This window comes from Oryzias latipes, chromosome 8 (genome assembly GCF_002234675.1).
Source record: "Oryzias latipes chromosome 8, ASM223467v1".
Taxonomy (NCBI): Eukaryota; Metazoa; Chordata; class Actinopteri; order Beloniformes; family Adrianichthyidae; genus Oryzias; species Oryzias latipes.
In genome coordinates this window covers 3566999-3589205 of record NC_019866.2, presented here as the reverse complement: position 1 = coordinate 3589205, position 22207 = coordinate 3566999, and the positions used below count along the sequence as shown (strand labels likewise).

Below are 22207 nucleotides of genomic sequence, written 5' to 3'. Positions count from 1 at the left end.
TATACCGAGCAGATCATGCCGGACTCAGCTGCTTTTAGTTTCCCTGGTCCTGTGGGGAACATCGGAAACCCAAACCATGAACTGCCCCTGCCGTGCTTAACCATTCCATGAAGAGTTTTAGTTGAAAAACCTGAGCTCCTTTGATCTTCTTATCTGTCTATATAACTGTGTTCCAAAGTAGTTTGTTTGGATTAAGATTATCATATTTTAATTTATACAAGCAGACATTTATTTTATTTTTTTATAGAGTTTATGTTATTTTGCTTATACATGACAATGGTACTCAGACATGATCTGCCAAATCTGCATCCAACTTTCCCTGTGAAGTCTTTTTTAGCAATAGAAATATTTTACTTTGGAACATAAATGTTGTTTAAAGGGTATTTTCACTTTATTGCTCGTTTTATTTCAGGTTAGATATTCTCTAGACAAAGAGGCAGACGGAGGATTTTATTTTTTCAGAGGAAGGTGCGCTAACTCGACCTGCGTCTGCACATTTTTAAGTCTGCCTCACATCTGCAATAAATATATTTAAGTGCATTAAAGTCACTTAGCCTTGAACTTTACAGGGAATTGGGTTTGTTCTGTTTGGAGGCTTTTTACTGTTGAGTGGTTGGGGTCGGCCTCGCTGTGGCCCCAAATTAAAATGCTAATGATTGTGTGGCATTTTGGTTTTTATTCTGTCATCGTGGAGGGAAGCAACAGACCAGTTTAAGGGACGATCAGGGGAGGCTAAGAGCTACAGATGAAGATTATACAGCCTGGTGGCAGAAGCGCTGCTCAGCATTATGGGGTTTATAGGCCTGGGGCCAGGGTTTGTTTTATGCCCTGCCGGAGGAGGTGCTGACAGGAGCGAGAGAGATGGAGGGAAAGGACAAAGAATCTTCTTATTCAGCCTGATGATCTGGAAAATGTGGTGATGGCCGTGGATGAGTTCCGCCTGCATGTGCGGGAACAAGAAAAGGTGCAACATCTAAGGTTGGATTTGTCTTCGTTTTATTTGAGGTGGTCCAGGTGAAGGAGGGGGGGTTCAGCTGCCACATAGATTGTTTCTGTTAGTAGAGGAGGGCTGACGGTAGTGCAGGAGGTGCAAGGTTGGTTAACTCTGTGTTTGGAAGAGCGTCTTCTGCCTCTGCAGGTGAAGAGTGCCCACGAGCACCAGAGCGTTCAACCCTCACCTGAGAGTCACAGCAGCTCCGGTGTTTAGTCTGATATCACACAGGCTGGAATCTGCACTCGGTGGCCTGCTGTTCCACCATCAGATACGGATCAGGGCTCAGTTTGGGCCTCAGAGGCTGAAGGGGTCTGGGAGTTGAGACGGAAACGCAGACGCTCTGGGGGAGAGAAAAGGAAGCAGCTTGTTCCTCGGCACTGGCGTGGTTTCTCTCATCCTGCCTTTCACTTTGCCAACCGGCCAAAGCAAAGGTTTGACTGCAATGCTGCAACTGAGCCCAGACAGCCAATCCGTGTCCCACGCAGTTTGTAAGAAGCGGCAAAACCATCTTTATTCATTTACCTGCTCGAGGTGTCCACTCCATCAGTCAGGTAAAGGCTGGCCTGATGGAGGAGGCCCCACACACCCACCACACAGAGGGAGGAGGCGAGGGGGCACTCTCCACACCATGTAGACACTGCGGTACCGAGACAAACAGGGTGGGAAGGGGGGGGGGGGGATGTGAGGCACCTCTTTTAAATAACGAGCAGAGCAAAGGAGGAGAAAGGAGACCGACGAGGAGGCGTGACGACTGGAGGCGAAAGAGTAGATGGAGAAGTTCAAAGTAGAAGAGGGGAGAGAACAGTCAATATGAGGAGCGAGCGAGGGGGAGAGATCCAGGACAACACCTCCACACATTACAGAGGTTTGTATGTGTGAGCGAGAAGACGGGTGAGGAGGGGCATGGCGGTGGGGAGTGTGTGAGAGTTAGCGAGAGGGAGGGATATCCACTGCACTGTTGTGTGACTAGAAATTTAATAGAGCAAGGGAGGGAGGCAGGAAGGCAGCGGGGGAGGGAGAAGCAGGAAGGAGCGGGGAAATGCAAAAGCTGTGAGCGAGGGCTGTCTTCGCTGGAATGACAGAGGTGTGGGGCAGGATGTGGATGCCCCTCCATCACTGCAGCGCCAAGGAGATCACACGTTCTGCATGAGAGCAGAAAAGGCCACGCGGAGCTTCTCGAGAGAAACAGACCCCCCTCTCCACCTTCGCCTCCCCCTGATGCACCCACAATGAACAATCAGGGGTCACTCATTCAGACGCCTCCTTCTGTCTGCTGTGGAGCTCCAAAGATGTGTGAATGAGCTGCTTTACCCTTCTCAATATAGAACATGATCAATCCTGCACTAATCACCCATCTACCCCCCTCCCCGCCCCCTCCACTAAAACGGCTCCCTCCCTCTTTTAGACCTGAACCACCCACCTGTCCTGCTGAGGCGATTGACGGCTCAATCTTCACCAGACCATCTGACCTCTGCCTGACCTTTACTCACTCTTTATAATTACCAAACCCTGTGAGGGACCCCCCCCCCTCCTTCCCCCCAACACTCTTTAGTAGAGAATTCACCAAATTCACCTACCTTTTTTTCCCCCTTTACCTCTGATATCCTCACCACACCTGCAGAAGCGGCGTCTAAACCCGGCTTTCTGATGGGATCTGCAATGGCAGCAGGGCTCAGATCCAATGAGGCAGTGCTGCTCAGGTGGGGCTCAGCTCTGTGAGTGCATGTGAGTGTTGCCAAGGCAACCGGCCAAGCAGCAAATGTACCAAGCAGTAAACACCACCATCATCAGAGATGAAGCTCATGCGGAGGACATGGATGAGTAAAATGTGCAGCCAAGTGGAAAAGACGACCTGCAGGAGTGTCGATCCACCCACGGACATAGGACGACCAGCGAGTTATGACGTCATGATTCGTTTATTGTGTGATTGAGCAGTTTAAAACTCCCGGGATGCAACTTTTTAAAAACATATTTACTATAGAAAAGAATGAAATGAAAGAGATGTAGAGTTTCAAAGTCAGCGGCCGCAGAGGTCCAGCATCCTCCCCGCCCGCCAGTGGCTCCATCCACACACCTGAAGCTTTCTGAGACAGCTCTCATTATAGCAGCGGTGGCAGCGCAGCACTTGGAAAGGCTGAATCAATCTGAGAGAGAAAGGAGAGGGAGGGGGAGACAGAGGAGGGAGAAGAGACAGCGTCGGCGGCGGCTCTGCAGTGGAATACGCTGGAACTGAAACCGGGAGCTCTCGGTTACCGAACGGCGCGCTTCGGTCAGGATGCGTTACGGGACCTGATGGCAGCATCCTCACGGAAAAGGTGAGTCTGCCTGACATTCACAGATGTGGAGATGCTGCCTCCTCTGTGCATAAGTGTGTGTGTGTGTGTGTGTGTGTGCACGCGCGCGCGCTTGTGGGGGACAGTTTGCTCCACGCGCAACAAACTGCTTGGAATTTATATCCGCATCCATGTGCTGATCTCATGCGTGACCTGAACTCGCGCGTTTTCTGGAGCCTCTTAGCTGCTGCGCATCGAGGAAATCCGAGATTTTTGGGTGTCGAGACTGAACAAGATCAAACCAACGGATCCGATTTGTTCCTCTTAAACTTTGCTGCCACTCATAGCACCAGTGCGCGTTTTTATTGCGTCTTCATGTAACCTTGGCGTGAAGCGCGTCCTCACTCCAGTGAGGGCTGAACGTGTGATCCGGTTAACGCGCAGCTTTCGCTGAAATATGAAGCCCTCTTAATAGAAACCTGTAGGTTTTCTCCGTGCGTTGCGGTTCTGCCCGTCTGATCTGGGTCCAGTTCTTCTGGCTGGCCCCTGCTGATGACCCCAGATTTGGGGAGGGGGGTAAATGCGCAGACACCTTGCGGCTCAATCGTGGTAGGTTAAGCTTTGAGTCAGAGCCCCTCCGGCAGAGAACTGAGAGTATAGATTAGAAGTGATGAATGAAGATCTGCTGCTTCCATCTCCGACACAATGACACGGTTATGAGCGGATTAAAACGCTAATGTGGAGGATTTTTGTCAACTCCGGGCGGTGGGGGGGGGGGGGGTGCTGGCAGTGCTGGATGATCCCCGAGTTCTGTGAAGGAAATAAGTTGTTAATGTGGGGGGTGGAAAGGTGATGTGGGGAGGGATTGGACACGGTGGAGGTTCGGATGAGGGGCAGTTGGGCTCTAGGATTTTCTGAAAACGTTCCAAGAATCAAAGAAGTTTCAGCAGATTGGAGCCCAGTCTCAGTATGTGCGTGTGGGGTGGGGGGTGGGGGGGTAGGTAAGTAGGTAGGCTGTGAATATCAGTTTGACACAAAACCAAAGGGACCCCCCCCCCCCCCCCCTTAGCTGATTGAGGATCATCCATGCGTCCTCTTGTGCGCTTTTGGCTCATAGTGGCGGCTTTAAGCGCTGTTTTGGGGCCTTTCTGTGTGATGATCATCAGCTTTGGAGTCACCAGCCTCTCCACAAGGCCGTGCTCTCCTGAGAAGCTCGACATATACAATCACATTTTAAGACAAAGTCCTTTCGCTCAGAGTCGCCCTTTCAAATCTCCGTGCGTCTTTCTGCTGCAACAGGCCAAGAGTTTGCTGATGTTGAACTCTGAATTATTACAGCTCTCCAAACCAGTGTGTTACAAGAGTTGGAATATGTTCAAGCTTATCAAAAGACTCAATTAAACTGGCTTAATCCTGTGGGCATCATTCAAATAAAAGAGGTTTGTTAAAAGGATGTCCACATTTAGATATTGGATGTTGGTTCATTCACACGTTTTTTTTTATCATTTTCGTTCATTTGAGCTACAGAATCATAACAGCAATAATAGAGTTTCTTATTTACCAAAGAGAAATGCGACCATCCCATCATTTTACCCGTGGATTGTAGCGTGCAGGTGACGCACGCGCGCCAATAAATCTATAGTTCCTAAGGCGGATCTTATCCATGGCTGATGGAAACAAGGCCGGTAAACAAGAGCGCACCTGGCCTGCAGAGATGGTGTCACTTCAAAATAAGACTCCAACAAGTAGAGATGAAAAAAGCACACGAAACAATAAAAATGCAAACATGACGTGGATTTCTACGCTGTAAATAGTAACCGATGCTACAAGTTGAAACAGAACCCGTGTATTTCTGTGCGTAATTCTGGGAGAACCGTTGAGGGTTTAAGCGACACTTACACTTTAATCAGGCCAAGGTGGTCGCTGATCTCCTCACAGAAAGGGGTTGTCAGTGACTGATGGCTGCACAACTTGCTGATGAGCGCAGCTTGGAAGCTGAGGAGGCAAACTGGGAACTTGTGCGCGTGCTCGAACCTCCGCTCAGGTTTTTGCGCACGACGTGGCGCAGTTTGAAGGCGCACAAGCGCATCCGTACCGTGATGGATGGATGGGTGGATGATGATGTTTAGCTGTAACGGTTTTGCCCCGTCCGAAGCTGCGTGTCAGCTCTGCGGGGGCGCCGCTGCTGCTGCCCCAGTATTAATTATTGAACAATCTTCTGAAGAGCAGCGGCGGGTAATGTGACATGAAATCAGATGCTGTAATCAGTTGAGGGGACATAATTGGAAACGGTGAGGGTTCCTCCAAATGTTTTCACATCATGACCTGAAAAATGAACGTTTGGGGTTCTGGAAGTGCCATACCACATGTTCAGAGCTACCGATGCGGAATGTGGATATTGTGCTCCTCTGGTATTTGTAAATGTGGATAATGAGAGTGGTCAGGCCTCAGTGACCCCCCCTGCTTTGCAGCTACACTGGGGGGAGTTTGTTTCGGGTCAGTGGTATCTTAAGAGCCCGAACAGCAGACAGGCTGCGGCCTTCGCTCTGTCTGCCTCACTGACTGGCTGCAGGCGCAACAGTGTCGGCATACAGATGCTGCTTGATGACAACATCAATATTGATGATGGCAGCAAGGAGACGCCGAATAAGCGCAGCAATCACCGAATCATAATCCTGCATGGTGACCTAGTGTGTGATGTTAACAGTTTAGCAGTCCGCGCGGCTCAGTGTCACGCGGACAGGTTTGGTTTCCACAGCGCTCCTGACGGATCAGATGCCTGGAGAGAAGCGTGGGCGCGCTGTCGCGCAACATAACACGTAATCAAATGTTCTTTTTGGATCTGCTTGCAGCTTGTTGTGTTTTGGGCGGGCGGAATTGATGTCACGGTGAGACGGTGGCTCCAGGGGGTGTGTGGGGGGTGAGACACGCCAGCTGCCCCTGGGGGCTTCAAAGAGAGCCACAGAGGAGGCAGTGAGCGCGCGCCGATGCTGCGATAAATCACAGATTTGGCCGCGTGTTTCTAGTCATGCAAACCGGAACAACCTTCTTATGTTCCAAGCCCCCAACGTGGACGCAGACCTTTAGAGCCGCTGGTTTGTTTAGGCTTGACCCCCTCGCCCTTTTCTCTTGCATGTATGCGCATGAATGGCTCAGATTTCCTTTAGTGGAAAAGATGCCCAGCCAGATATTTAATTTTCCTGTTCTAACTCAAAAGAAAACTTCCGACCTAAAAAACGCTCGGGACTAAAGCGTTGCTGCGGCTGACGCTCCCGTTTCTGAAGTTTTGCGCGGCTGGACGCAGATTGCTCCATGGACGCGGCTGAGCGCACATGGAGCTGCGGAGCTCGGCGACGGGCGCACCGAGTCTCAGCTGACGTGACGGAGACACACAAGATGGGGAGTGGTTACTATGGCAGGTTACTATGGCAACCTCGGGTCTCTTCGAGAGCTTCCATTTCGCACAGCGTGGGAGAGGGAGAGACAGGGGTGGAGAGGAGAACCCGGAGAAAAGGCGGAGTAAAGAAAAGCGTTGAAAAGCTGGGGCCTTAGGTGTGTGTGGATGGGTGGTGGGGGCAGGAGAAGATGGGGGGGGGGGGGTTGAAAAAGGTAAAAGAAGACAGGTGAGAGGAAGGAGGGCAGATCAGAGGGCAGGGACCCCACTCCGCATCCATGCGCGCTGGAATACATTTGGGTCCGGTGGGGCGCAGCGTGTTGCCGCTCTCCAATCCCCATCCCCTTTTCTTGCCCCCGCCTCCTTTCCTTCCGCTCCGCAACGAAAGTGTCAGTCATGGTGACTGGTCTCCATGGAGACGTCTATCACTCAGTCCGCGCCGGAGTTTGTGGGCAAAGCCTTATCGTGTTTGTCAACGTGAGGGTTTATCTGGCTGTGTGTTAGTCACAGTGTCATTCACCGAGAAGGCTGGGGCGGGGCGTCTCTGGACGGGTCCCATGCATGCGCACACCGTTTGTTTGTTCGGCAGAAGATAAACCATCTTACTACAGCTCTGAGGTGGCGCGCGCGCCTCCACGTGCAATTTTAAAACTTAAAATGTAAATCCACTGTAAAATACGCGGCTTCCATGACAGAACAAGAGTTTTTCTGCTTATTGTACACTCAGTGATAAATTTGCAAATAAAAAAAGGTCTTTAATTTTATCAATATTTCACTGTCACAGTGAGGAATTAGAAACTTTAGTTTCACTTCAGAAGAAAAGCAGATCTCTTCCCCAACACTGCTTCACACCCAGTTCTGCATTTCTGATTTAGATTACATCACTCACACTTTAATTAAGTGTTAAAGTGACTTTTAAACTCTTACTGCTATTTTCTCAATTCTACAACTTCAGAGCAAAACAATAGCAGATGTTGATATTATAGATTTGGAAGTGAAATGTTTAAAATATTTTTATCACATATTTTTTATGAAGTTATTAAAAACGTCATAAATAATGAAATAAATCAGAGGACAGGTAAAAAGTTGGTGACTGAACCATGAGATTAACCAATAAGAAGGTTCAAGTGATGCAATGAGGAGATTTGGAGAAATTGCTAACATTTAAAAGTTGAGTTTCAGTTTCAGGAGTCAGGCGTGGGGGGCTTTTCATCAAGGGTACAGTTCTGCATGGGACAATATGGACAGAGAACTCTATAAAGTGCAGATTGCCAACGTTTTCTGCTGAAGACCAAACAAATTTTTTTGAGGCGGTGAAAAGTTTTGCTAATAAGTAAAAAACAAAAAAGGTGACTTTTTAAACCAGCAAGTCAACATTTTTGTATTTTTCTTTTTACATTTTAAGTTTTTCTGGAAAATACTTTTTTGTCAGCTTTTTTCATTTACTCTAAGGTACAGTTTTCTTTTCATGAGTCAATTTGAAATGAAGGCTCTGGAAGTCAACATCCTGTATTTGGAGTCTTGGCTGCGATGGGGGCCTCCTGTGATACAGCCCTGCCTCCAACAGTTAGATTTATCCATAACGTGCATCACCTAAATGGTGCAAACCATCGATCCCCCCTCTGCAGAGTCTATTACAAAGTGCATTAAACCTGTAATGCTCACTGGCTGCAGAAGAGTCTGCAGGAAAATTCTGCCAGCTCAAACGGCATCACACAATTTTGTGACAGTTTAAAAGCACAAAAGCGTCAGGACGAAGCGTAGTTCAGGCCCCCTTTTATAGCAGAAAACAGTTCTCTTTCTATGTTTGCCAGCAATCGGATGCAGTTTTGTTGAATTACTTTGTGCTGCACATTGCGTTTGCCACAAGAGCCTCATAAACAAAAAGCAGAGTGAATATTTGGAGGTTAAAAATACATATGCAGAGGCTGCTTCCAAAATCCTTCATATTTATATCTCCACCCGGAAGATAAATGTAGTCTGAAACTGTGCTTAACAGGAATTTCAGCAGCACAAACAGTGTGCTGGATGCTATATTTTCAACATTTGTGTAGGAGTAATTGCTGTAATTGCCAGGCCCTGTATGCTTTGTGTTACAGAAAAACATTCTGCATCCATTAGTTTGGAGTGATTTTTAGAAAAGCGCTGATTTCCAGAATGTGTCAGAACCCATCCATTAGTGAATTTATCATTTCTATCTTTCTAAAAATAACCGTTTGTTTGTTTTAAGGTCGGGCAGCTGCCATTCAAGTTGCTTTTGGACATATAAAGTGAACAAAAATATAAATGCAACGCTTTTGTTTTTTATCCCATATGTCACAACTTAAAGATCTGAAACATTTTGTAGAAACACAAATTAGACAGCAGGATTATTGCACAGGTGTGCCAGACAGGCCACAATAAAAGGCCAGTCTGAAATGTCACAGATGTACCTTTTGAGGAACGTGCATTTGGCATGCGGACAGCAGAAATGTCCACCAGAACTGTTGCTCGAGAACTGAATGGTCATTACTCCACCATAAGACGTCTCCAAGGTCATTTAAGAGAATTTTGCAGCACATCCAACCAGCCTCACAACTGTAGACCCCTTGTAACCACACCAGCCTTGGACCTCCACATCCAGCATGGTCACCTCATCTGAGACCAGCCACTCGGACAGCTGCCAAGACAATAGCCATAACCAAAGAATGAGCAGCTTTCCTATGATAATGTTGTGGATTGAGTGGCCCGTGGTGGTCAGGACATGATATGGGACAAGAACGTAGGTGGATTTTATTAATTTCATTTTGAATGCCCAGAAATCCTAAGAAAAACACAGTCGTGCCGTAAATCCAAGAACCTCCCCTCATGTTAAAGCATGTTGCAATGATCTGTACACAACTCTCAGAAGCTGGAAACAGCCCAGTTCTTGCATGGCCAGCCTACTCCCCAGACACGTCACCCATCAAGCCTTTTTGGGATGCTCTGGATCGGGGTAGACGACGCCGTGTTCCAGTTCCGGTCAATCCAGCAACGTCGCACAACCATTGAAGAGAAGTGGACCAATATGCCACAGGCCACAATCCACAACCTGATATGCCAAGGAGATATGTTGCACTGCATGAGCTAAATGGTGGTCACACCAGATACTGACCCCCCCTAATAAAACAAAACATGTCAGAGTGGCCTTTTATTGTGGCCAATCTAAGGCACACTTGGGCAAAAGTCTTGCTCTCTAATCAGAATCTTACAATGGCACACCTGTGAGATGGGATGGATTTTATCAGCAAAGGAGAAGTGCTCATTACTTGAGAGAAATGGTTATTTTGCGTTGGTAGAAAATGTTTCCAATCATTGAGTTCATCACATGACAAAAAAACAAAAGTCTTGCGTTTATATTTCTGTTCAGATGTCTCTGTGGTTTTGTCTGTCCATCTGTTGGATTTTGTTCCAATTTTTATTGAAATAGACAGAATCTTGCTGATCTCTCTAAAGATAACTTTAAATGAGGACTCAAAACTTTTTAAAAATGTGTTTATGCACAAGACACTTTATGCTGTGTTCTGTTCTCCCAGAGAACAAGAGCAGAAAGCCAAAATCCCAAACGCAGCTGAGACTGACCCCATCACAGAAATGTCACAAACACAAACAGTCACAGAGTAAGAGCTGACATGGCACCGTTTGACCTCTTGAGAGAAATCGCACGCATGCTTTTTCATGAGCAGCAAATAAAGGAAAGTGAGGGCAGCATGAAACGCAGGAACGCTGAACCAAGACCTCTTCTGCAAAACAGCTGGGAGCAACAAGCGCTCGGCTCGCCAGCACAGGAAAAAGGTTTCCCTGCGAGAACTGTGCAGTTTGTGCAGCTCAGTCAATGGCTGAGAGACATTCTGATTTGCTGCTGCCTCCCCCCACTCCAGCAGAACAAAAGCAGGCTCTGCAGCCTTAAATATGGATTAATTGTTCCCAAAATCGACTTCCTGATCAAGCAGCGCCGCAGAGCGGACAGTAATAAATGGATTTCATTTGAAGCAGAGAGCTAAATGTGAAGATGTTAACATTAAGAAGACTTTTATCCTGACACTTAATGGAACGCACAGAGCCCCCAGTTAGGGATCTGACCATGTGGGGTGGAGGTAATGTCTGTTAATGGGAGAGCTTCAGCGGGGTGAGGAACAGAGTGACTTTTTAATCTGCAGCTCTCGGCCTCCTCCGAAAGGGGAGGAGGTCCCTGCTCTTGGAGGGCCGCTTTGAATAGATCAGAGCTCCTCTCTGCATCCTAATGAGAGCGCCACTTTGGAGGGTTTGAGTGGGAGGGCGAGGCAGGAGAGCGTGGAAAAGGGTGGGTGTGGGGTGGGGGTGGGGGCTCTATACTCCATTTGTCAAGGATGAGTGGTGATTAAAATGTGGAACGCCAAATTATCCAGTTTAAGGAAAACCTAATCAGGCTGTTGTGCCGTTTTCTAAAAATAAGGCCTGGTTGTAAGAGCGCCGCAATAACCAAAATAAACTGTTTGTTGTAGCAAAATACATAAAAATGTGGGAGTGTATTATCGCAAACTGTATGACCTGCCATGAAATCACATTAAGGGGCTTAATAACTAAGAAGGGAGGAAATGAGGAGGAATTTCACTCTAATTAATAGTTTATCGTACAAGCATAAGCTCAATTGACCTCCTGTATGTTTAGCTGAGGAGAACAAAATCACAGATTAGCTCAAGTGGCAGCGGGGCGTTCAAAGACATCAAATGCACATTTACCCCGACAGCACTTATAAATATATTTATTGACCCGCTGGAACGGGATGGGATTAGGACAGCTGGGAAACCTGGCCTTCTGCAGACGGTGACACCGCAGTCCAGGGCGCTGAGGTTCAGGCCCTGGTGGTGCAAACATGACACTTTACTTCTTTATTGGTGGTCAATAGTAATTGAGAGAGGCATTTATTTTGACTTGATTTTAAAAATGAAAGTCATTTCTCACACCTAATACTTTTGCATTTACTCGATCTAAATAAATAGTTTGGCAAAATCTATCACTTTGGTGCCCTGCTATCATTTACAAAGTAGTAAAGTAAAAGAAAAAAACCAAGACACAAGGCATGACTTGTACATTTTAAGTTTAAAAGAACAAATTAATATTATTTTATTATTGCAGTGAGGAAAAATACTTTATACTGATGACAGCAATGATTTCTGTTTTTCAGGTACCTGCTTTGTCCTGTACTTTACATAAGAAATAATAGGGTACTTAAATAAAACAGACACATAATAGAAGCAGATAGAAAATGACTTGTAACAACACGTCAATAGGAACAAAAAATGAGTTTCTGAGCCCTAACAGAATATTTGACTCAGTAATTTCAGTTAAAATTAATTAAAAGGCCTACATCCTTCTATTCTGAAGCCTTTCAGAGTATGTCATTTTCATGATAATACGTTACCTTTAGCACGCTAAAGAACACTTTTTTTTTTCTAAACTTGTCCTGTCCAACAGCTGGGCAGACAGATGAGTGCTGAAGGTCTCTTGTGTTGGACATATTTTACTTTAACAACAGGGGTTATGAATCTTCACACAAACCAGAGGTATGTCTGAATAAACCCCTTTTGTAATCGAGGCCAAACTAAATATATATGAAAATCTTTTGTGTTGAACCAGACGGAAAAGGAAAGAAAGGAAGAAGAGAGAGGGAAGTTAAAGAGAGGGGGGGATAGGAGGTGATCATAGAAGGGGGGGGATAAAACCATGAAGCAGCATAAAGCAACAAGCTACTGGATGTTTATCATTACGGTAATGTTCAGATGTAGTACAAATCTCAAAGGGCGGGGCCTGTCCACACACACACTCAAATGTTATCAACACACCTGCTAGCTGCAAAAATGTCCACATGTCAACATGTACACAAAATAGATAGTGTTCACACACGCATACTTATGCCTTCAAACCAACTAGTGTGAAATATTTCATTCAATCAAGCTAAATATTAGTGCAAAGTTGAGCTAACTTCTGTGCTTAAGTGAGTGTTTATGTTCTAAAATGGATGGTAGAATGTGAAAAGAAGGAGGGGGAGTGCCCAGCCATCCCGACACCAAGACCCCCGCTAAAGAAGAATATAAAATAAAAAATATGAGTTCTTTTCGTGAGCTCTTTTCCTACCCAGAAGTAAGACGAATTAATTTCTGAGGCTACACCTTTTAGTCCTTGTGAGCACCGCCCATTCCATGACGTCAACCTAGAGCCGACCTCAGCCGTGCTTTTTGGCCACGAATACAAACAGCATCCGAACTTTAGCAACGATTGAGGTGCACATTGTTTGTAAGAAAGGAAAGTGTTTTGCCAATCACCGCTAGCCCCACATAGAAACTGGGTGTGTTTGTTAGCTTGGGGGTGGAGCTGGCAGTGCAGACTCTTCCTAGAATGGGCAGTTCCTCACTTTGTGATGTCACAATGTGAGGACCAGTCGTTTTTGTGGATTGGGAGGGACTGGTCCTCATAGAGCAGGGTTTAGAGGAATACTCAGAGATACATGAATGGATAAAATACAGCTTTATGGTTGTTTTTGTGAAGAATTAACGTTATGACACTTAAAACCTCAAAAGTTGATTTTGCATGACAAAGTCCCTTTAAAAAGAGCTCACAGTGATCAGCCATGGGCAAAAAATAAATTTTGTTTGGTGAATTGTTTTTACAAGTCCCACTGCTTTAAGCAGTTTCCTCAAATTATTCTGTTATGATAAAAAAAAAAGTAAGCACATGTAAATATAAATATAAAATAAATATTATTAAGAATTCATTGGATAATGCCTCAATTGCATTAAAGCAAAATGTCATATTTTACTTCTGTATTGAGTGAGTCCACACAGTTTTTGTTCTGTAGCATTTTAACATGTTTTTGGGCATCAACACTGAATTTACACGCCGTAGATAAAAAAAAAAACTGATGACACGGCAAAATGAAAGGGTATAAGAACTTGAATTAAAATAATTTGTCATCTACTAACAAGATATCAATCTATGTGATACCGGCAACTTGGCAACACAGCCCCTCAACACCCCACACAGATTCTTTTTTGGAATGAGGTCCAGGGACTGGCTAGGACACTTGAACCAGAACCGTGAAATACTTTTATGTAGTCAATCCTTCATGTCCCAGGTGGTGTGTTTGGGATCATTCTGATGCAGCTCCAAGCCATGATGTTTCCACTCCCATGCACCACACCTAGCAGCCAATCAGAATTGAGTATTCAGCCGGGGCTTGGTATAAATGCAAGCAACAGTTGGATGATAGAAGAGCTTCTTAATAGATGTTAAAGGTCTATGAGGGACAGAATTCTTGTATGTTTGAGAATCAAACAACTTAATTTCCTGGATTATTTATTTTCATTCTGTGTCTATGATGAACATTACAAATCTCTCTCTTTTGCTATCCTAGGCACTTTACCATTGGGAGTTAGGTCATCTAGACCCACTAGACAGTGCTCTGAACCTTTTTTCTTCAATGATTTGTGATCTTCACTGGTGTCCATAGATTACATGAAATCTTTCCACCTTTATCCACCTTTGTCATGGTAGGAATAACACGTCAATGTAATGGTGGGGTCATCTAAGATAGCACAAAGGTTACGTAAGACAACTGTCAGAAGCAGTGAAAAATATGTGTTTGGCCCTGCTGTATCTTTTTGTTCAGAGATAGCCGGCAGGATCCATGATGCATACCCCCCGTATTAGAACATGCCACCCGCTTAATGATATCAGGCTCAGGCTTGGCATGAAATTGCTGTATGTAATATCAAAGAAATCCCAAATTGACAGTGACTGTGTTTGGTTTTGCTCTGACTGTAATGGTGCCCTCCTCTAACACGTATGTGTTTGTGAGTCTTTATCGAGTTGGGGGTGGGGGGCTATCGACTGGCATCATTGATTCACCTGTGCTAACATCTAACATGGTTGAATGCGCGAATCCCCCGGGGCCCTCCTTCCTCTGGGAGCTTCATGAATCAGGTTGAAATGAAGCAAGGAGCGTTTGCATGCTATTAGTCACAGTGCTTCCAGTGTTTGTGCATCAGTGTGTGGGCCCTGACGTCAGGGCTCCATTCACCAACAAGGCCAGCGCTCGTCCGGCTCTTTTCTGAGAGGACACTGCCGCTGATGACACTGAAGGGAGGAAGCTGGGGAGTGTGGGCCTTCCTTTCTTTCTGTCATTGCATCAAATCTCCATGAAAATCTATTCAAAAATTCCCAACCCCCTCCCATTATCATGAAAAAAACAAAAAACCCTCAGCGTCTTCGGCAAATGGTTTGTTTTCTATTAAGTTGCTGCTTTTATGTCCTGGTGATGAATTTTCCTTTTGGTTTTTAAAAAGCCTCCCAGTCTTTCAACCTAAAGTTGATTTTGCCTGGCAGTTAGTCAAAAGCCTTAAAAGTGTAAGTGTCTGTGAAAAGTCTAAGCTTTAAGTGTGATGGACTACCCCGGGACCAGAACGGAGCAGACAGTGAAGAAGGATGAAATGAGGCTCAATGAGCAGACTGCATGGCTAGAAATGAATGCAGTTTGGTAGCAGACTGTGGGATGGTCTGGATGGGATTATAATGGCCTGATGATTGTGAAACAGTTTTCTTATGGCAGGATTTTCACAAATCTGTTGAGGAAAACTAAAACGAGTCATTTCCTTATACTGTACATTCACGCGGAGGAGAAATATTTTTTTCTATTTAGGATGCAAAAATAATCAGGTTCTGACCTGGTCTAGAAATTATGCAAATTGACTTTTATTTGAAATTTTTTTCGTTATTTTAGCCATAAAATTCCAGCCAGGTGCTTTTGTGATAGATCATTAGCAGGTGACAGGCTCCGAATTCAGGCCCTTTGCTGGTCGGGGACAGTCTGAGGCGTTCACACCTCGTCAAGACGATAATGAACACTAATGTTTGCGGCACACCAACCTGAGAAATCACGTGATTTGCAGCATCTAAACAATAAAAACCCCACTTACAGCCTGTTAATCATCAACATTCATAGCAGGCAGTTAGAAAACAACCAGAGCTTAGTAAAAGTAGCCAAAAAATGAGGATTAATTTATCTAAAAATAACATGGCAGCGCAGCTTGAGTAAGTAAAGTTGCAAGAAAACGTATGTAAAACTGATTCAAGTCCAAAAATTTAGCAAAAATGCATTTTTTACATATTCATAACACCTTTAACATTCCATGAGCATATATCAGGCATTTCCTAAGACTTTCGTGTACAGTCAGGACCATAAATATTTGGACAGAGACACATTCTTTCTAATATTGTTTCTGTTCATTACCACAGGGAATTTTAAAGAAAACAACTCAGATGTCATTGAAGTGCAGACTTTCAGCTTTTATTCCATGGGTTGAACAAAAAGATTGTTCAACCCCCAAGATTGGGCAATTCCCTTGTTATGTCATTATGAGTGAAGCAGATAAAAGGCCTGGAGTTGATTAGAGGACTCGTGCTTGCATTTTGATGATTTTGCTTTGGACAGACAACATGCGGTCAAAGGAGCTCTCCATGCAGGTGAAAGGAGCCATCATTTAGCTGAGAAAACAGAAAAAAACCAAGGGAGAAATTGCTACAGTATTAGGAGTGGCAAAATCAACAGTGTGGTACATCCTGAGAAAGAAAGAAAGCACTGGTGAACTCAGCAACGCAAAAAAGACCTGGACGTCCACGGAAGACAACAGTGGTGGATGATCATAGAATCATTTCCATGGTCAAGAGCAACCCGTTCACAACAGCCAACCAAGTGAACAACACTCTCCAAGAGGTAGGCGTATCAATATCCAAGTCTACCATAAAAAGGAGACTGCATGAAAGTAGATCCAGAGGGTACACTGCAAGATGCAAGCCACTCATAATCCTCAAGAATAGGAAGGCTAGATTGGACTTTGCTAAAAATCATGTAAAAAAGCCAGCACAGTTCTGGAAAAACATTCTTTGGACAGATGAAAACAAAATCAACCTCTACCACAATGATGGCAAGAGAAAAGTATGGAGAAGGCGTGGAGAAGCTCCTGATCCAAAGCACACTACATCATCAGTAAAACCCGGTGGAGGCAGTGTGATGGTCTGGGCGTGCATGGATGCTAGTGGCACTGGGACACTAGTGTTTATTGATGACGTGACACAGGACAGAAGCAGCCCAATGAATTCTGAGGTGTTCAGAGACAGACTGTCTGCGCAGATCCAGGTGAATGCAGCCAAACTGGTTGGGCGGCGTTTCATAATACAGATGGACAACCACCCAAAACATACAGCCAAAGCAACTCAGGAGTTTGTTAAAGCAAAGAAGTGGAATATTCTTGAATGGCCAAGTCAGTCACCTGATCTTAACCCAATTGAGCAGCATTTCACTTGTTGAAGACTAAACATCAGACAGAAAGGCCCACAAACAAACAGTAACTGAAAGCCGCTGCAGTAAAGGCCTGGCAGAGCATTCAGAAGGAGAAAACCCAGCATCTGCTGATGTCCATGAGTTCAAGACTTCAGGCTGTCATTGCCAACAAAGGCTTTTCAACCAAATATTAGTAATGACCATTTTGTTTTCAGTTATTTCAATTGTCCAATTACTTACCAGCCCATGAAATGAAGGGATTGTGTTTAAAAAATGCTTTAGTTTTTCACATTTTTATGCAATCTTTTTGTTCCACCCATTGAATAAAAGCTGAAAGTCTGCACTTCAATGGCATCTGAGTTGTTTAATTTAAAATTCACTGTGGTAATGTAAAGAAACAATATTAAAAAGAATGTGTCTCTGTCCAAATATTTATGGTCCTGACTGTATATGACCTTTGGCACAGTAAAGAAGACATTTGTTTTATTAAATATGAGGTTCTTTTAGAGCTCATTTTCCTACACAAAATTAAGATGACTCTATCTATGAGGCCCCGCCTTGTGCTCCTTATTGGTACCGCCCATTTCATGACATCAACCTAGAGTCTGCTTCGGCAGAGTGTCTTTGTTTAGCCCACGAAAACAAACAACATCCAAACTTTTGGAGCCTTACAAAAGTGTTATGCCAATCACTGCTAGCTCCTTGAGAAAGCGTGTGTGTGTGTTAGCCTGGAAGTGGTGCTGGCAGCACAGATTCTTACTGGAAGGGGCGGTTCCTCACTTTGTGATGTCACAGTGTGAGAATCTGATCCTTTTTGTAGATTGGGAGGGGCTGGTACTCGGAGAGCAGGATTTTAGAAGATTGCTCAGGGATAATAGAATGGATCAAAATACCACTTTGGGGTTGTTTTTCGTAAGGAATGGACACTACAACAAACTTAAAAGCTCAATGATGGTCAAATGACGTCAACTCAGTTGCTGGCTCCACTATGTAGGAGTCAGCAGTGCAACCACTCTCGCCAGTCAGAAGTGAGCTTGTTGGGGGTCTACACCCCTACGACATGAAATCTGTCAATCAGACAATCAAATATTTGGAAAAAAAAAAGAGTATTACCAGGAACATGTAAAAAAAAAAAAGATATCAGCGCCAGAATAGAACAGTTTTTTGACCAATAGAATGATACTAGTTGTTTATTTCTATATAAAAGTTTATGGAATTTTGGCTTCTTGGAGCCAGCGGGTACTTCCTGTTTGGAACATCAGTTTGAGACCTGGATTTGTTTGGTCATTTTTTTTATCAAGCTATAAAGATGATTCATGAATATTATTTTACAAAAGAAACTAAAAACATTTTAGTTGTTTTGAATTCGGAAATTGGTTTTGGACGCCAAAGAACCACAGTGTGCGCTTTGTTTTTCACACCTTCTTCTGTGTTTTGGCTAAGTCTTAGTCAAATAAGCAATGTCCCGGGTGTGTTGTTGATTTTGTTGGGTATATTTACCTATCTTTGGAGGACCAGATGATCTGTTCTAAATCAGGTAACGTTTTCAAGCCAACGTGGCTGAGTTTATATTTAGCCTTGGTGCTGCACTCGCATGTTTTCTGCATGAGCTGCTTCCTACCTTCCCGGTGGGACAAACAAGATGAAGCAGGCCGAGTAAGAAGCACCTGCTAAGTGAGCAGTTAGTGGTTGTTTTATGTAAACCAGTGGACGCTGAGGGTAGTCTTGTTTGCCGCTGATATCTTTCCTGCAGGAGCTGTGCAGAGCAGACGAGTGATGGGCCCATTGTAACCCCATCCCTGATGTTTCTGTGGTCTCTCACATTCTGATCCAATAAAAAGCAGTGAGATGAGACTCCTTTAATTTGTCTCTTTGTGTTCATATCATCCTTTTCTGAGATGGTCAGAGAGCACTGCAGGAGAACATTTTCTACCTAAACCAAAGATTTTCCATAGAAACAGAGAAAAGTTTCTTTCTGTGGTTTCTTTTCTCTGGAATCACAGCTTTTTCTTAAAGAATTAAATATGCATTACAGTGGAAACAGAACTGTGCCAACAGCGAATCCAAAACAAAGCCTTGTGATAGGAAAAGTGAGAACGCCGCCCACTGAAACTCACACCGGTTTGTTCCTCTGTCTGCTGTCAGCCCACACGCACTGCTCTGCATTTGTTGGAGGTGCTGCATCAATAAATAGATCTTTCTAGAAAAGGTTGAATACCTTTTTGGCTCTTACTAAAACAAAACAAGCTCTTCTCTGATTTGGATCACGTGATATTTATGTCGGGATTTCTGTTTTATGTATCTGTTGTTACAGAAATCTCTGTCAAATCCTGATTACTCACATTATGAAGGAAAGCAGCTGCAGGAACAGTCTTCACTTAAATTACAAGCTGCATTTCCCCCCACTGTTGTCAAAGAAAAATAAATAATCAGGTCTGTCGTACATTTCTGTCCCCCTCAACATGCTTCAGACCACACGGTCCTGCCTCTCAAAAAGTCGGTGAAGTTTCAATTATTCAAGCGACGTCTTGAAATTTGGCTTCTGGACTCAAAGACTTGGAGTTCTGGGTCTTTTTAACATGTTCCTGTAGCATTTTTCTTATTATGGAGGACATAAAATTAAGCTTAAAATTACTGATCGTTTCTTTGTTCAAGGGGCAGTAAAAAAAAAGTCATTTGAAAAAGCTTGTAGGTGAAACGTAGGACCTACAACAGCATGCCACAAGCTCCCTGCTCCGCTCCATATTGATGCATCAGCCTGCAGACAAACAGATCCATGTACGTCTTTATGGCATCTGGATCAAAACTGTATGGCATGATTGCTCCGATATCCCTTGCCATTTTTGTTGCATCGCTAATGTTAGATTGTGAGTGCGATGATAGGAGAACGTGTAAGAAGAGTCATGGATGATGGGGCTCACGAAGATGATTTTTTCTGAAAACGAGTGAGCCAGAAGTTAAGCACCCTAGATTGTTTCCTTATGCCTTTGGGGAGGCCAACCCCTCCGTTCACCACCTGAGTTTGTGTTGTTATTTCTAGGACAAAGCTTCTACAGAGCGGTAGCAGTTAATTAGAAGTTCACTCTACGTTGTGAGTGGGCATGGAAGTAAACCTCTCCTCATTTCCCAATCTCCTTTAGTTTACACTATCTGCTGCAACCTAACACTGACGGTGAACCAAAAATGGCGAGCAATATTGGAGCTATCTAGCCGTACAGTTTAGAGCCAGATGGCAGTTCAGACGAGGAAAACCAAGTGGATGCATTGGAGTGGGTCAGTAAGACGGCACTATTGAGTCGGTTTGTGAGGAATCAGAAGATCACTCCGGGTTCCTATTCCTGCCCTTTTCATCACCCCACCGCTGCAGCTTCAGACAAATAGAGCCAGGCTTTAAGACACCTCCTGTCCTGCAGCTCTGTTGTTGTTTGGTTGGTTGCTTTGTCTGATTTCCATTCTTTCTCCTGACGTTTAGTTGAAAGACTGAGCTTACAGGATATCCTTTTCAGGATTGTTAACCTCTGTAGCTGCAGTAACACAACAATGAACTTAAAAAGTCCCAAAGGAAGCAGAGAACAGCAAAAACGAAGCCTGATAGATGTGTTCAATGACTTCTACTCAAATTAAGAGATTCAAATGTTGTTGTTGATCAATACTGATATTGACCCGTGTTGCCCTATGATATTTATCTTCTTGGACATGTACCACCTTTAACAGAATTTTAATTAAAAGTGTATCGATTGCATTGATTGGGTAAATTGACTGAATCAGCATGGCACAGTGTCCATGAGCCAGCTGTGACACAGTCAACAGAGGCGCTATCTCCTGTTTGGACCAAAAGCTCTCTCAGGTCATCATTTTAAATTACTTCCTTGTCTCAAAAATTGGGGTTTCTGTGTGTGAGCAGATTTCCCTCCATCTCAGAGCCTCTCAGGATGAGTGTGGGGATGTCACCACCATCAGGAAAGGTCACGGCTCCATTCCCACCGCACACAACAGACATGATGAGCTCGCCTTTCTTTTCTTTTTTTTTTTTTTTAAGGCTGCATGAGCTGCCATCTTGGCAAGGGTCGAGACTTTATTGATGGGCCTCCATGCTGATGTGCAGACAGAATACTGGAGAGGAGAGTGGTGCTGCTGTCTGCTCGGCTCGCTGCACGTTTGACTGTCATCCTGCAATGAGCAACGTTTCCATCCAACCATCTGCTGCAGCACAGTCGTGGTTACACTCTGCTGATGAGGACGCGCTCAAATTTCACACTTTATCTGTCTATTTCAGGATAAATCGTGAGCTGTAGTCAATAGTGGAATAATCCAAACATACTAATTAATGTGTGGAGCAGCTGGTTTTTAAGAAGTCCAAATCAAGTTGAGAATTTCAGAAACTATACCAGAGGAAGCAAAGATGGGGTTATCCCACCCAGGCTGATGTCGATTTTTTTTATCGGATAAAATTCAAATAATTTGTTTGCTTCTGCCAGAGTCATTCAAATATCTAGAATATTGTCACAAACTCAGATCAAAATGTTTATAATAAAAAAAAAAGAAAAATGCTTCATTTTAGTTTGACCTTGATGAGGCTGCAGAAGGTTAATTTCCTAATTTCCAAAACAGCAGCTGGCGTGGTGAACTTTAAATGGACTCTTTGTGTTTTTAAGTACATGTACAGTAACCAGTGTTGTGGCAGGAATGCACAGCATTTTTATCATCTTTTTGCTTGTTCTAATTCTAAAAATATGTTTTTCTTTTTATAAATATTCACTGGTGTTCATAGGGTTAAAGATCCACTAAAAGGTTTTAATGGAAGAGTCTGCATTTGTCTTTTATAGTTTTGGTTTTATATGAGTCCAATGTAGTTTCGGAAAGATGTTCAGTCTCAAATGGAGGAAAATATGATCTAAAATAAATCTTTAAAAAACAGTTTCGCCTAAACATAGATGTAGTTGTAGTGACGTTTGAAAACAGAGCCAGAAGTAAAAAGAGAAAACAGAGCCGGACAGAAATTTCTATCAAAACGTATGGAAGTTAGGGCAGAAAAAAGAAAGTAAAAGACAAAACTATTATTTTTAAAAAAGGAGACTTTAAAAGCATAGTAATAAAATGTGCAAAACTCTTTTTTAACAAATCAAAAGTCAATAATTAAAACTATGTAATGAAAAAACAAGATTGTAGCTGGTGTTTAGGGTTAACAAGAAAGGTCGAATTTTTGTCCA

At 44.0% G+C, this 22207-nt stretch overlaps 1 protein-coding gene across 2 annotated transcripts in view; it reads left to right on the top strand.

The window, feature by feature from the left end:
- The first annotated feature begins 2568 nt into the window (after nt 1-2568).
- Nucleotides 2569-22207, top strand: part of lrrc4b (leucine rich repeat containing 4B) — a 44460-nt gene continuing 24821 nt past the window's right edge. For both annotated transcript variants that reach the window (XR_909112.3, XM_004071226.4), the window contains exon 1: nt 2569-3309. The gene's annotated coding sequence lies outside the window, so the exon portion shown is untranslated. The remainder of the gene's footprint in view (nt 3310-22207) is intronic.